This window comes from Cuculus canorus, chromosome 9 (genome assembly GCF_017976375.1).
Source record: "Cuculus canorus isolate bCucCan1 chromosome 9, bCucCan1.pri, whole genome shotgun sequence".
Lineage (NCBI taxonomy): Eukaryota > Metazoa > Chordata > Aves > Cuculiformes > Cuculidae > Cuculus > Cuculus canorus.
The window spans coordinates 7062199-7077065 of record NC_071409.1 but is presented as its reverse complement, the minus strand read 5'-3'; the positions used below and the strand labels follow the sequence as shown (position 1 = coordinate 7077065).

Sequence of the window (14867 nt, the reverse complement as noted above, 5' to 3'; positions counted from 1 at the left end):
GGTCCTGCATGTGGGCAGAGGGAAAGCATATTTGGGGAGAGCCCTTCCCTCCTCAGGCATGCACGCTGGGATGCACGCTGCTCCCTTGTCCCTGTGAGGGGGCAATTATGAGCTGTGTCACACACAGCTCTCCACTTCTTTCCGTGTGCCTTCCCTAAGAAGGATCTCTGTCTCTGCCTGTGAAAATTAGGAAACATTGATGTTTTATAACTTGGCAGGCATGAAAACAGGGGCTTGACCGCTGCACCATGAGGGGACTGCATGTCCTCCCTTTCACTGTTTAAAATAGGTTGATTTGAACACTACAACAGATTAAGGCACTGTGGGTGTTTAAACTTTCAGGATGATTGATCACCTCTTGGAGAGAGGCAGATGGTACCGTGATGAGTTCCAGATCCTTTCAATTGAGCATCTCCAGGGAATGCTTTATGGACCAGGCTGGGGGAGGGTGCTGTTAATTTAATCATTGTTTTAAAAACAGTGTAGGATTTCATATTAAATCCTCTTCGCCCATAAGCAGCAACTCTAAAAATTAACTCAGCTTAAAATAAACTGCCTGATCACTCTAGGACATGGGCCAGGCAAAAGGTCATAGAATCATAGAATAGTTGGGGTTGGAAGAGACCTTAAAGCCCATCCAGTTCCAACCCCCCTGCCATGGGCAGGGACACCTCCCACTGGCTCAGGCTGCCCAAGGCCCCATCCAACCTGGCCTTGAACACCTCCAGGGATGGGGCAGCCACAGCTTCCCTGGGCAACCTGTGCCAGTGCCTCACCACTCTCATAGTGAAGAAATTCTTCCTGATGTCCAGTCTAAATCTGCCCCTCTGCAGTTTATACTCGCTCCTCCTCGTCCCATCCCCACAAGCCTTTACAAATAGCCCCTTTCCAGCTTTCCTGTAGTCCCTTTAGGTACTGGAAGGTCACTATAAGATCTCCTCTGAGCCTTCTCTTCTCCAGGACGAACAAGCCCAACTCTCTCAGCCTGTCCTCGTATGGGAGGTGCTCCAGCCCTCTGATCACCTCTGTGGCCTCCTCTGGACTCATTCCAACAGCTCCATCTCCTTCTGATGTTGAGGATTCCAGAACTGGACATAGGACTCCAGGTGGGGTCTCACAAGAGAGGAGTAGAAGGGCAGAATCCCCTCCCTCGCCCTGCTGGCCACACTGCTTCTGATGCAGCCCAGGATACGGTTGGCCTTCTGGGCTGGGAACACACGTTGCCGGCTCATGTTGAGCTTCTCATCACCCAGCACCCCCAAGTCCTTCTCTGCAGGGCTGCTCTCAAGCACGTCATCCCCCATTGTGTACTGAAAATGGGGATTGCCTCGACCCAGGTGTAGGACCTTACACTTGGCCTTGTTGAACCTCATGAGGTTCTCACCAGCCCACATCTCCAGTCCTCAGTTTACAGACCCCTAAAGGCTTTGGGAAGGATTGGAGTGGGTCAGGCTTTGTGGTAGGGTCTTGCCTGAGTGCTGCTATGTGGACCCTGAAGGGAGACTAGGTGTCCTTCCAGCCATGTGGCTTTGGACAGTAACCACTGCCCATTCCTAGGCTCTGCCAAAGACATCTGCTTTGATGTCCCTGTTTGAAATTATCCCACTTACAGATACTTGGAGTAGGAATGAACTTTTGGTCCAACTTAAAGTATACCAATAGCTGTCCTGATGCTCTTAGCCCCATCACCCCATAAGGGGGTGATAGTCAATGAGCTATCATTGATATTCATTAGTGAAAAACAGCAAACAACTAGTCAGCACAGCTCAGAAGCTTCCCAAACACATCCCCTCTCCACTAACCTTGATTGTCTGAGGAGGGGGAGAATTAATTAGAAAATGTCATTTAATTTCTTGTTTTCTGGCACAGCTTTTAACGTTTTTCAGCAAGTGTGCTGTGGTGCATCAGCCTTCCCCCCATCTGAAACAAGTTCCCACTGAGCATCCCCGGCGGCTCAGAGGAGAAGTGCCTGTCTCCAAGTTGGGGACTGCGCCTCCACATTCCCTTTGGTCTCCACAGTTTGCCAGGGAGACTGGGAAATTACACATTGGCTTCAATTCCTAAACTGTTAACTGTATGAGATGATTAGCTTTTTGAAGGCAATTTCTGGGCTTTACGGTGATGTAAAGTTTCTCCATAAGCCAGTTGGCAGTGCTGCCTGGGTAAAAGCCCATGCTGTGTCACTGTTCCTTGAAGTGCACTCCCAGCCTGCCCAAACCCCAGCTCTCTGCCTGTTTGGGATGTCTGGCTTGACTTCTGCAATTAGTTAAAGGTTATTGTAGGTTTAAAATGTTGCCTGCTTTGGCAGTGTCTGCAGTCCCTTAAGGCAGAGATGCCTGTTTATTGTTATAACACCGTCTAAGCACAACACAGAAAATTCCCTGCAGAAAAGAGCATTTCAGTGAAGCAGACTTTTTTCAGAAAGAAGTCTTGGCTGGCCTCTGAAACTTAAATGCTCTTGGAAACTAAGTTTATTTTCTTCTCCATAAATCATGTCTCAGTGCTTTTGTTATTCTGCTCTCATCCTGTCGTATCTTCCCAGCGCTGATAAAGAGCACTTAGCTGCTGTCCTCAATCCCTGAGGGGTGAGCAGAACTCCTGGGGGCTGCTGGCGGGTTTCCCAGTGGCTGAGCAAGGCTGTTCTCTGGTTCCCAGGCATCTCCTGGGATCGATGGTGCTGCCCATGAGGTCAGCCCATGCCACGGCAGCAGCCTGGTGCGCGGTGGTGGTTTGCCAGTGCCGATGGCTCCACCTCTGCGAGCGTGTTTATTCAGATGCGGTGTTTCTGCTGTGTGAGGCTGCTTGCAAGCAGACGTTGCCAGTATTCTGCTAGGCTGGGAAAAAATGCTGGAGGGTAACAAAATGACTTTCCACTGACTGCTGGTTGGTGTTCTCTATGGTCCATCTACTGTGTTTTGTGCTTTGCCTGAGCACCAGTGGTGTCAGGACAGTCTGCCTGTGTGGTCTTGTGTCTCTGTGTTGGAAAATGGAATTAAAAACCTCTAATAATCTCTCTTTCCTTCTGCCCTTGGTTCTCTTTAGCACAGCTGCCGGGCAGCCGGGGCTACACATGTGAGAGAAGAGCTGTGCTACCACCCAGCCCCGCACGAGGCCATAAGCCGTGTGGGCGGCTGAGCTGCCTGTGGCTACCTGACATGGATAGGGGGTGGAGGAGATAGCATTGCTTCCCAAGTGCTGAGGGCTGCCACCCAGCCTGCTCGGGGCTCCTGAGGTGCCTCTGCTAAGAGTCACCCCATCCCAGACTTTTGAGAACAGCTCCACCAGCGATCAGTCTTTTTAACACTAAATACCCAGCCACCAAATAAGCCATCTCCAAAAGGAGGAATTCCCACTGTGGGATGGGCTTGCATATGAATTAAAATATTATAATCTATTTTGGGTTTATCTTCAGAGGAACTGGAATAGCCGGTTTAGTATGAAAATCCCTGCATCTCTCAATGCGAAGTGAAGCATGGCTGAGAAGCAAGAGTGTTTCTGTCAGGCTGTTTCAGGGATTTGAATGCTTGTGCATTTTTATATGACAGAACAAATGCATGTGTATATTTCGGGGGGGGGGTTTCCCTCCAGCACCCACCTTATAAGCTTTCCCTGTACTCCACTGAGGGGCCGTGCAGAGGACCAACCAGTCCAGCATTACCGTGTGCCTTTCCTTCACACACACTGATGGGAAGATGCCAAATGACAGAAGAATTCAGCCCTCCTCTTGCTTGCACGCAGGTGGGTGCAGTTGGCAGTCCTGCTGCTCAGAGGGAGGAATCTTGCTATCCTGGACCCCAAAGCATTTGTTTGTTTCTGTTTATTACAAGCCTTTGGATCATTGAGATCATGTGGAATAAATACTGAGGTCTTTTAACTCTGCAGCTCACTAGAGAAGACACTGATGCACCGCTCTGATCCTTTCCTACTAGTCACTTGCAGGACAGCCACAAGTGAAATGGGAATACCTCTGTACAGATAATGCCCACACACTGCCTGTGATATCTAATGCAGATTTTTCCAGTGATCTGACACACGATGAACTGGAATGATTTCTGATCTTACTCCTGACCCCCCTCATCACACGTGCATAATTTAGCGAGAATAATGAGCCAGATCATCATGTCTGCTATGACACAACAGCTGATGGAGTGCCCTATCATCTCTGCAGCTAATAGCGCATCCTGGTGCGAGCGGTGGTTTGAACGTCTTAGCTTTTACTAAGACCGCTGAAACTTCTGAGTGGATTTATTTCTCTTTTCTCCTCTCGTTTGATGTGAACTTTATGCTAATGCATTTCAGCTCTCTTGATGTTCCTGTCAATATTCCAGCTTTCACATCTTCGCCAGCGAGGAGCAAATCAATTAGGTTCCTAAAACTTCACAGGAGTGAGGGTTTCAAAGCAATTGCTTGTAAACACATTCCTCAAGGAAGACTGTTAGCAGATATTCATGGTATAGGTTTATCTTCCAGAAGGAAAAAATTCAGACTTCAATATCTCTGTGTACTTTATTTGGCAATACTTTCCTTTTTGGGAGTCCGCAACTACTATGTAACATTCTAATATTATATAAAATTCATCTTTTTTAAGAAAACGATATAGATGAAATACCTGCCTGAATTCTGAACTGTATTTTTTTTTTTCTGCTTTGTTAAATGGCATTTATGAGCATTGAGTTTTAATAGCAAAGTATATTATACCAATGTTTTACTAAAAGCATGAAGTGGAATTTACATTTAAATTCTAATTTGATTAAAAGTGGGATTATGTGAATTTGCGGTAACAATCTTTCAGTGAGAAGAATTTCTCTCTCATCTCTCCAAGGATAAGCTGGGAGGAACCCTCCTGGAATAAACAGGCTCGCAGGGTTATTGTAAACCTCCCATCATTTTGTGAAGAACTTGGAACAACATCTATTGAAATACAGTGCGGAAACATGCTTGTAAATTTACCAAGCATCCATTGCCCTTCCTTGTAGTGGGCTGCAAACATCCCTTTGGACCTCTTTTTGATAAAGGTAAGTCTGAATATTGTGACTTTTAAAGAAGGCTTTTTAAAAAGACTTTTTACAGGGGTTTAGGGATACTTAAACAGCTCTGCCAGTGCTCAGCTGGGCAGGAAGAGGCAGGTTCCCCTGCAGACCTCCGCAAAGTCCTGCCGCTCCACTGCTTTCTCTGTGCTGTCTTAGGAAGCCATGTATCTTTTGTCCCTTCGGGCATGTGGTTTACCAGTGCTGTGTTGCAGCCCAGAGCCACCGACTGATGCTGTGGAGCCTGTCAAACCACTCAAACAAGAAGCAGCTGCTCTGCCTTCTTCCCTCTCTCTGAGTTTAGAGATAAGCTGGTTTTCCCCCAGCTCTCTTCAGGTGCTGTCTTCAGAGCCTGAGAAGACCCTGGAGACGAACACCTCTCTGGCATTTCTCCTCTCTCAGCAGTATACGGATGTCCTGTGTGCCCCACGCTACCAAAGCTTCACTACTTCGTGCTTTGCTGAATTATAGGATCCTTTGCCGTTGTGCACGCTGTCGCTGAAACTCCATCAGGTTATCTCCATCCCACGTGCTGTTAATCAACCATGGGAGCAGTTGGCATTTTACAGGCAGCTGGGGGGTGAGTACCCTTGCAGACTGTTGTTCACGGCTTGACGGCTTGCTCTCCAGACATGGTTTGTTGAAAACATAGCAACTTCTCTGGAAAGAATTTGGCAGGTTGTATCCTTTGAGAACTATCATTGTGTCATACGCTTCATAATAAATTAACTTTGATACAAATATTATTTTATTAAGCTTGATGGGAGAACTAAACAACATGTTTTTTGGGGTAGTTATGTCAGCTTTAAGCTGCTTTCCCATGCTAATACCCCATAAATTCAAAAACGACAACATATTCTTTGTTCAGAATCGTACACAGGCTGTTGCACAATAGCCCAGCTTACTGCAGATGAGCTTTTTTGCCTATGATTTTTGACTTGCCATGGTTGGAACATGAGCGGCCAGGAGCAGGGCCTGAGCAGAAAGCAGCCCCCTGGGAGCGAGCAAGCCTGGTGGCCGCAGCAAGGAGGTGGGCACTGGCTCTGCTGGTGGTCACCACTCTGGGTACATGGTGGGAGCTGTGCTGTGCGAGAGGAGGAGCGGGTCTCAGTGAAGGTGTTCCCATGCATCCACCAGTGTGTAGTGGAAACGACTGGCCAGTGTGGTGTTTCCTATGCTGAAATTGCAGCTGGTGGCTTAGACTTGGGATCAGCAAGAGCTCGGCTGGGTGGGGACATCTCTGTGCCCTCACCAGCTGCCAGCCAGCCCTTGGTTATATCACAGTCCCAGTCTGTCAGCGTGCTTCATGGTCCCATAGCAAGAGCTGTGTCCATCTACTTGCTGCAGCAGTTGTTCACACAGGCTTGCTGTGCCATGCCATCCCCTCGCTATACCCTGCGGAACACAGTCCAGCACAAGCAATTTCCTTTGAGTTGTGAGCACAGACGCAGCTCTGCTGTCTCACGGGGCTGATCTTGTAACATTGAAGCTTTGAAGGGAGAATTTGACTGCTGCCAGAATTTCAGTGCACAAGAGATGCCAGCAGAAGTGGTCAGCAAAGGGCTGTGAAGCGGGTTGGGAGCTAGAACGCAGGTCTCCAATGAGGATGAACTGCTGATGTGAACCTCCCTGCACTGATTCTTTGGGCCCAAAGATTTCTAGATTTACTGAAATTAAATTATAGGCATGGAGCTGCTATTGTAGGCAGGCAGCAAGCTCTGCCCAGAGTATGTCTGTCTGCGTAGAGCTCCTCAAGTCCGTTAGTCAAGTTATGCCATACTTAGTATAAAAGCACTAAGTGATATAAGCACATTTGGGCATGGGAGGCAGCCCTACGACCTCATGTAGGCCTTGACCTCAGATGCCACTGGTGGTTTTGGCTTATTTCTTGTGCTTCAAGTAAATGCCAGAATTGCTGAGGGACACGGACAAAGCGCAGGAGGATGCCAAGATGAGCTGCTGTCACCTCCGTGGTAAAGTCAAGAAGAGGCAGCGGGGCCTTTGCTCTGCTTGCATGATAGTGCAACCCTTACGAAGGACTTTTCTCGCTGCTGGGCTGATTGCCTGCAGCTTTTGAACAGCCTTCAAGTAAGGGTCGAGCAAAGCTGCCCTCCCTGCACAAAAGCTCCTGATTTGTCTCTGCCGGCAGCATGCTGCTGCTAATGGGAGCTGGCGATGCTGCGTACCGGCAGATCTCATGGCAGTGCAGATGGAAAGTCCGACGGGGGAGTGAGCACGTGTTCCGTGCCTCGCTTTCCAGCTCCAAGCTGATGCGGTTCAGTTGCCAGCACCAGGCAGAAGCCAGAGAGAGCCTGTGGCTCTGGAGAGGCTGAGCTGAGTTTCCAAAGGAAGGGTCCAGCAGGCTCTCCTCCAGCTCCTGGCACCTTAGTGGCTCCCCAGATCTCTGTTCCCTTCCTGAGCTGTTGCTCCCACAGGCTGAAATGCAGTTCATGTGCTTCTTGTATTTGCTTCTTCGCACCGCCCTTCAGCAAGGTCCTGGAGTAAGCAGCAGCAGAAGGCTCCCAGTGTTTCTTCTGCCGGCAGTGGCTGGGAGGGGTGGGATGCTGCCTTCTCCCCGAGATGTTGTGGGCAGTTGCGAGACAGACGATTTCTGAAAATGGCTCTGTGTTTAGGGAGACTTGCAGTGATAACAGCTCCTCCCAAGTCCACTTGTCCCGCCTGATATCCCTGTGCTGCTTTCCTGCTTATCTCTGTATCCCTAATTTCTCCTCCTAACTCATCATTTCATCCCCCATCCTGCAGCCTGGTGCCAGCTGTGTGTGACAGGGTGTTTTTCTTCAAAGGCATAGGACATACTCCAATGGAAGCAGGTACTCACAGAAGCACTTGAAGTCAGCTGGGACCACCCCTCCACTGTGTCAAAGCATGGCTCCACATCTTCATATATTCCTGTAAGGTTTTAACAGAGTCAAAACAATTTATTTTCCCTTCCCCTTCCTGATAAAAATATTCCTGCTAAAACCTCCTTGAAAAACTCAGCCTCAGGCAAACACCTGGCTTGGAAAAAAAATCTCGATGTGATTGATTTCAGTTGTGCAGCTTTGCAAGCACCTGAAAGGGAAAGAAACCGTTAGGCAGTTGGTAGCTACAGTGCCTGAGTGTCCTTGCACAGCGAGGAAGCAACTGGCCAAGGCACAGGGCTGTCAGCCGGAGCATCCCGCTTGCACAGCACCAGTGGCCAAGGCTGACAGTCGAGCTCAGCTCCGACTTCAACAGGAGTTAGATTAAAGTAAAATACTATCACATTTCACCTTCTAATTCTGGCTTTTCAGGAAGGGCACACACAAATAAGAATTTGGTATATGGTGCAGAGCTTTTAGTGTCTGTTGGAGAATTTCTTTAATATCAAGCCTGACTGGAAGTAGGTCAGCTGAAAAATGAGTAAATTACACTTGCAAAAATGCATTAGGAGCTGCGGTGTGCATAAATCTAACTGCCATTTAGCAGTGGTCCTCTAAGAAATTAGAAATTAAAGTATTAGATAGAAAAGTTTTCCAGGCTGTGGTTGGCAAAGCAGTCTCTGCCTCCAGGCTCTTTGTCTGCCCTGGTGTTGTTCTTCTCCCTAGGACAAGAGGGAATGGTCTTAAGCTGCGTCAAGGGAAGTTTAGACTGGACATTAGGAAAAATTTCTCAGCAGAAAGGGTTATCAGGCACTGGCAGAGGCTGCCCAGAGAAGTAGTTGAGTCACCATCCCTGGAGGTGTTTAAAAGGCAGGTAGATTAAGTGCTTAGGGATATGATTTAGTAGTGGACAGGTACAGTTGGAATTGATGATTTCAATGGTCTTTTCCAACCTTATCATTCTATGATTCCACCCCTCCTGGAGGCCTGTGGGTGGAACATGGGGAGCAGCTCACAGCATGGCTTCATGTACCAGATCCCTTGAGGCTGTGTTTTTCTTTTAAGGTTAAGCTTCCAAGCTTGTTTCTTAATGCAGTCTTTATGAAAAGGAGTAGTATTGCCCTGTTTAGGGACAACACATGCTAGGCACTCTGCTTAAAATCAGAACCTGCAGCTTGTGTTGATATGGCACTTAGGGATCACCAGGGTTTTGAAGTTGGAAGCCCTTGAAATCCTTCCAGCCTTGGTCACTGAAAAGCCAAACTCTCAACTTGCAACTCTTGCTTTTTTTCTTAATAATGGTGTGGGATGGGGAAGGGGGTGGCAAGGGGCTCAGAGGAAATACAGTTTCAACAATTAAGATGTAAGTCTTTTTTAAATTTCTTTTTAGAGAAAAAAACCAAAATGCCGTGAAAACTCAGCCTTTCAAAACTATAGGCTGTGTATGCGCAGCCAGAAACACTAGCAAGTCTATTCCTCAAAGGATGTTTTTTAGTCTCTGATAAACATTTTAAATACCAAGTCTCCAAGAAAAAGCAAAGCAAAGCAGATTGATGTAAATGTGTTGCATGAATTGTGACGATGAATACTTTGAAATAAGCATTTTGGAAAATAACTACTATTTTCTTGTTCTCAGCCTTGTAGATTTTGGGCCAAGCACCTTTAAACTGCAGAAAATCAAGATTTCTCTTCTCCCTCTCCTCGTACCTAATTTCAACATTGTTCTGTTTTCCTTGGTGTGGTTCTTGTCCTGCTGTCTGCCAGGCATGCTTCCTTCTACTCCAAACACATATAAAACTTACAATGTATTTAAAAATAAATGTTTGTTATGCCCTGTCCCTCATGCTCATCCAGAGTAGGAAGGGGAGGGTTCTTTATCAGGGATTGCAGGGGTAGGGTGAGGGGGTATGGTTTTAAGCTGAAAGACAGGAAATTTAGGTTAGGTATTACGAAGAAATGTTTTCCTGTGAGAGCGGTGATGCACTGGCCCAGGTTGCCCAGTGAAGTCGTGGCTGCTCCATCCCTGGAGGTGTTCAAGGCCAGGTTGGATGGGGCTTTGAGCAGCCTGAGCCAGTGGGAGGTGTCCCTGCCCATGGTGGGGGGATGGAACTGGATGGGCTTGAAGGTTCCTTCCAACCCAAACCATTCTATGGTTCTAAGTACCTTCTTTTCGTTAGAAGGCAGCCACAGATTAGTAGTCAAGAGAACAGCTTTAAAAAATGTCTCCCTTTGAGCTCCTTTCAGGATGCTTGTTTTACTGACTGCATGCGCTCTCGGATACCCAGGCAGGAAAGGGCCTTCGGCATGTGCTGCTGCAATCAGTTAGATAAGCAAGTTTAGAGCGCGATGTGTCCATGCTTCTCTGTACTGCAGATACACCACCTGCACTCACTGTGGACTCCTGAATACGACCAAGGGCTGTTGGGAAGGAAGATTTTTAATCACTGCCTGAGTTCATGTGTTATATATATATTTCAGCAGTGGTAATGGTGTGTAAGCCTGGAAAATTTGTGCTTGACTCTTTATTGTTGCTACATTTTCTTATTGCTTGCACAGTGAGAAAATTTACCGTGACACCACAGAAGGCAGTGTCAAACCCCAACACTGCTGCACTGAGTCCTCTTGTACAGCAGAACTATGCTTTAAAATGTTAAGAGGCATCTTCTTTATCTGTCTTCATCTCCTCCTCCCTTTCCCCAGCTGTTCTGCAGTAAGTTTGTCATCCTCCTCCTCATCGATTTCTACCACAGGGCTGCTGGGTGAAGCCACCACTAAATTCTTTCTGATGGAGGGGGAAATATTTAGCTCAGTTTTGCTCATGATATCCTGCAAGAGCAGCAACTATGAAAACTGTGAAGACGTCTAAAAACACAACTGTGGTCCTTCTATGACCCTGAAGATCATGAGCTGCTTGCTTGCTTTGCCAGAGTAACGGTTTGTGTGCTCTGCAGTCCCAAGTGCTAAATGTACGATAGTCAGCACTGGAGTGAGGAAACTCAATTACAGTTGCAGAGATTAATGTCCTGTCAGCTCATGGGACTACTGTTCTTTGTAACTGTGACCCACACAAGGCTGCAAGGCCTCGTAATAACGTTTAGCTGCCTACTAGCAGCTCAATGTGTCACCTGTTTTCTGACACCAGCTCCGTTTTTCAGCAGCGGCTTCTGCTTTCCCTGTCTTGGGACCTTGGTCTGAACTTAAAAAATCCATTCTTGTGCCTGAACTTAGGCTTTGTGTGTGGTCGTTTCACAGCTTTTAGGGAAAACAGCCTGGTTTTGTGAGGGAGAGGGAATATCCCGCACTGTTGCATTGCGTGGAGCATCAAACCTATATCTTTAATTCTCCGCAAAACCATTAAATAGAAAGCTACAGTAATTTCACTCGAGGTTAAATGCTGTCTTAAATGCAAGGAGGGAATTACAGTTGTAGAAAATTAACAGTTTCATTTTATTTCAAGTATGTTTTCTCTCAGTTTTAAATCTTATATTATGCAGATATTTCTACATCTGTCCTAGTTTTGATGCCAAAATATATATTTTGGGGTATAATTCCATATACTTCTGAGACAAAAAGGCAGAGGTAAGACTCTGTCATGATGCAGAAATACTTCTGCACCCTCAGCAGCACAAGTAGAAGCTGAGGCCTGACAGAGGAGGTATTTCTGAGAAAAATCAGCATATTTCTCCTGGGACTGGAACAGAGAGGCACACAGTGATAGGGACGAGACTAGGGCTGCATACCAAGTTGCATGCATGATGCCAGTGTCTTTTCATGTTTGCTGGCACTGAGGTTTTGAATCTCGTTAAAGGAAAGAGCACTGCGCGTTATAGGTGTGTAGGCTCCTCAGAAGAAATAAAACCTCTGCCCTGGAGATTTGCTGAGACCTGAGCAGCAGGAGGTAGCTTTTGCCAATTTACAGAGGGAGGTAAATGAATGGGAATATTCTCTGCCTTGCAAAGGCTTTGCCACAGGAATCGCTCATGGATCGGGAGTTCTTTGGCATCTTACAGAGAGTCTTCAATCCACACACACATACACGGCAGACGGCTGTGCCTGTGCGCTCAATGCATCTTTCAAAATCATTGCTATGATGTGAGTTTAAACTGATGCTTTCCATACCCCTGAATCCTGGAAGGGTGGGTCCTGCCTGCGTTACAGAATGGGATTGTCCTGGGCACAGTTTGGATAATGGTAAATGAAAGGGCAGTTTTGCTTGAATACAGCAGAATACCTACCTGGAAAGGTAGGAGATGCTGGTACGATTGCTAGAGTCAGGTCTGCTTACCAGTAACGTATCAAGGGTGGGGCAATGGTTCTTTATTGTAATTCTGTTTAAAGCTTTTGAAACTGTGACTCTTCATAACTTCAGCAGCTCCAGAGCAGCACAGCTCCACTGACTACCACGGACCTCTGCTGATGCTATGCCTTCATATGTTTTTTTTGCTGAGGAAGGTGAGGGCTGTGGCAGCACCAGGAGCGTTGTGATGCTCGGTGAGGACAGCAGCTCTGGCAAGCAGCCCTGTCCTCTGCCTCACCGCCTGGCTCTGCTCGTGCAACGTGGGCTGGCCTTGAGCAGCCTCCGCGGAATGATTTATTAGCTTCCTCCCAAACAGAGATCAAGGCATGGTGGAGCAGTGCTCATCACAGTTTGGATGAGGACCAGCCTCTGTTTGCCTGTTTTTTCTTACAGTCACAACTTGGAGCCCTTTCACCATTTCAAAGGAGCAGAGACAGGCATGAAACCCCTGGGAGTACTTTTTCTCTGTGTGCAAGTTGCTTATTATTATTGTACATTTTGTCACTTGGATTATACATAATCAGAAATCAGAGCCAAGCAAAATCAGGATGATAAATACATTACCACAAGCAAAATATATGGAATATTTGTCTTGGTGTTCATTTAGTTAGCCATTTTGCACTAGGTATTTCAACAGAGCAATTTATCCTCTTCAGTTCCTTGGCCTAACTATGTTAGCAGAGGATAAAGTAACGATTGCTACAATGATGGGTAAATTACTGTCCAAGCTGGTGAACCCCACATATTTTTGTTACCTACTAAGATTTATCTGTTGAATATTTCTCCACAGGGAACTAAGAGAGAACTGGCCCTTCAGATGCAGATAACAACCATCTCATGTCTGTTATTGGCAGAGGTTGTGCTCTACTTAAAATCTAACTTATTCCAAATGTCACTTCCAGATGACCCAAAGAGAAGTGCTTGCAGATGCCTGAGTTGAAGAGAGCAGCAAGGGAAAGGGCTTTACATGTATCCATCTCATCAGGAAGTTTTGTCACATTGCCAAAACCCCAAAACAATCGAGTTGCCAAACCCAGTTTCTCTCGCCCTCTAAATCAGTTCAGTATGCTGTGCAGAAAAACAGTCTGAACAGCAGTGTCCTTGAAGGAGCTGGTATGGCTTGCTTATTTTTGATTGCAAATAATGGACCAGATGTTCCGCCTTTACTGGGAAACTCAAAGCGCATCCCCACTGCTGTGTGGCCAGACCCACGACTGGCGGAGTGGCTCACGTGCCACTTGGGGCACTTTTCTTCCCTGGAGCTGCTTGGTGTCTCCCTCCTCTCCCTGGGTGTTGTCAGGCTGGGTGTGGGTGTTTGTGCTCCAAACCTTTCCCTACCCCATCGCATGCCCTGTCACCACTGACCCTAATCCCAGCACCGCCGTGACTCAGCCTTTCTGTAGCGCAGCTCCTGCCTCCCTCCCTCTCCATGCCTGACCTCGCGTACACTCAGATGCGCTTCACTCTTGCATTTTGGTTTATATACTTATTTGGAGTCAGAAAAAGCATAAACAGAAAAATAGCTGCTGTAACACGTTACCTGACTTGTCCTTTTCTGTGTGGCTTGGCTGCCGCCCCAGCTTGCTGGAGCAGCGCTCGGCAGTCCCCAAGCCTCTCAGGCTCTGGCATCTGGTCGGCTTTCAGCTGGAGCAGAAGCCAGGCATTTACAGTGAGGAACGGTGCTTGTAGGAGATGTTTGTGTGTGGTAATATGTTCAATGGCTCTCAGTCTAAGTATCGAATAATGCAGAACACCCTGGAAAAACTGTTGGCCTTTGGTACTTTCCACTTTGGTGATCATGTACAAAGCAGCTAATAACTGTAATAAATCGGTTACAAGTATATTTGGTTCCTCTTCTATTGCTTATTTAAGCGAGAAGTTAAATCTGACTTCCTGGCCTTGTTTAGAAAATCTTGGTAGACTTCTTTTCTTGTCTGCAGAAGAGATATTGCTGTTTACCTCACTCTTTTTACTATGTTTCAGATTTAATATTCTAGAATTCATTGATTTACTGTTTGAGTCATTAGAAAGTTATTAATTTTCGGGTTCTAGTGAGGATTAATCTATCAAGACATGGTTTTACAGATACTCTTCCAATAAGACTAGCTGCATTAACTTGCTGAATCATGTGTTGTATACGAGCATCATTTGGGGTGAGACTTATCTCAGGTGGCAGTATCTCCTGTTTGCAATATGAATGTGGCCCACAAACTTGTCACCAAGAAAGGGTGATGAAAAAAACAAAATGTGGCCCTAACATCTCTGCTGCTAATGTCTTGGCGCTTGTAAAGCTTGGCGATGGCGGAGTTATTCATGGTGTGGCTGGAGGAAGTGGGCTGGCCAGGCTCCAGGCGGCGTTCCCACCACCTGCATCACTGGGTGATGGTAGCGAGGGGACTCGGAGCATGGAGGTTGTGTTTCAGAACTAAAACACTTCTGAGAATGGCAAGGCCCAAATAGCAATACGAATTTTGGTACATGATTTTTCTGCACAAACACGTGTATTATAATATATACAATAAAAATACATCATAAATCTTAACGTGCATACAGGGTGTATTTACCATTAACACCTTCACCTTCATGTTCTACGTGAAAATGCACAGGCTTCTCTGTGAACTTCAATTCATCTTTGGCCCTTCCTCCAGCAATCAAGTATGTTGTTTAATTTTTTTGGATCAT

The 14867-nt window shown here is 46.6% G+C and overlaps 1 long non-coding RNA gene across 9 annotated transcripts in view; it reads left to right on the top strand.

Moving 5' to 3' along the window:
• LOC128853007 (uncharacterized) overlaps positions 1-14867 on the top strand; it is a 62828-nt gene that overhangs the window by 4954 nt on the left and 43007 nt on the right. For 4 of the 9 annotated variants that reach the window (XR_008451200.1, XR_008451193.1, XR_008451197.1 and 1 more), the window contains 5 exons: positions 3589-3738; positions 4823-5015; positions 5430-5607; positions 7791-7939; positions 9525-14403. This is a non-coding gene — a long non-coding RNA (uncharacterized LOC128853007). Of the gene's footprint in view, positions 1-3588; positions 3739-4822; positions 5016-5429; positions 5608-7790; positions 7940-9524; positions 14404-14867 lie in introns of those variants that run through there. The other 5 variants (XR_008451198.1, XR_008451194.1, XR_008451195.1 and 2 more) reach the window with 5 other exon arrangements.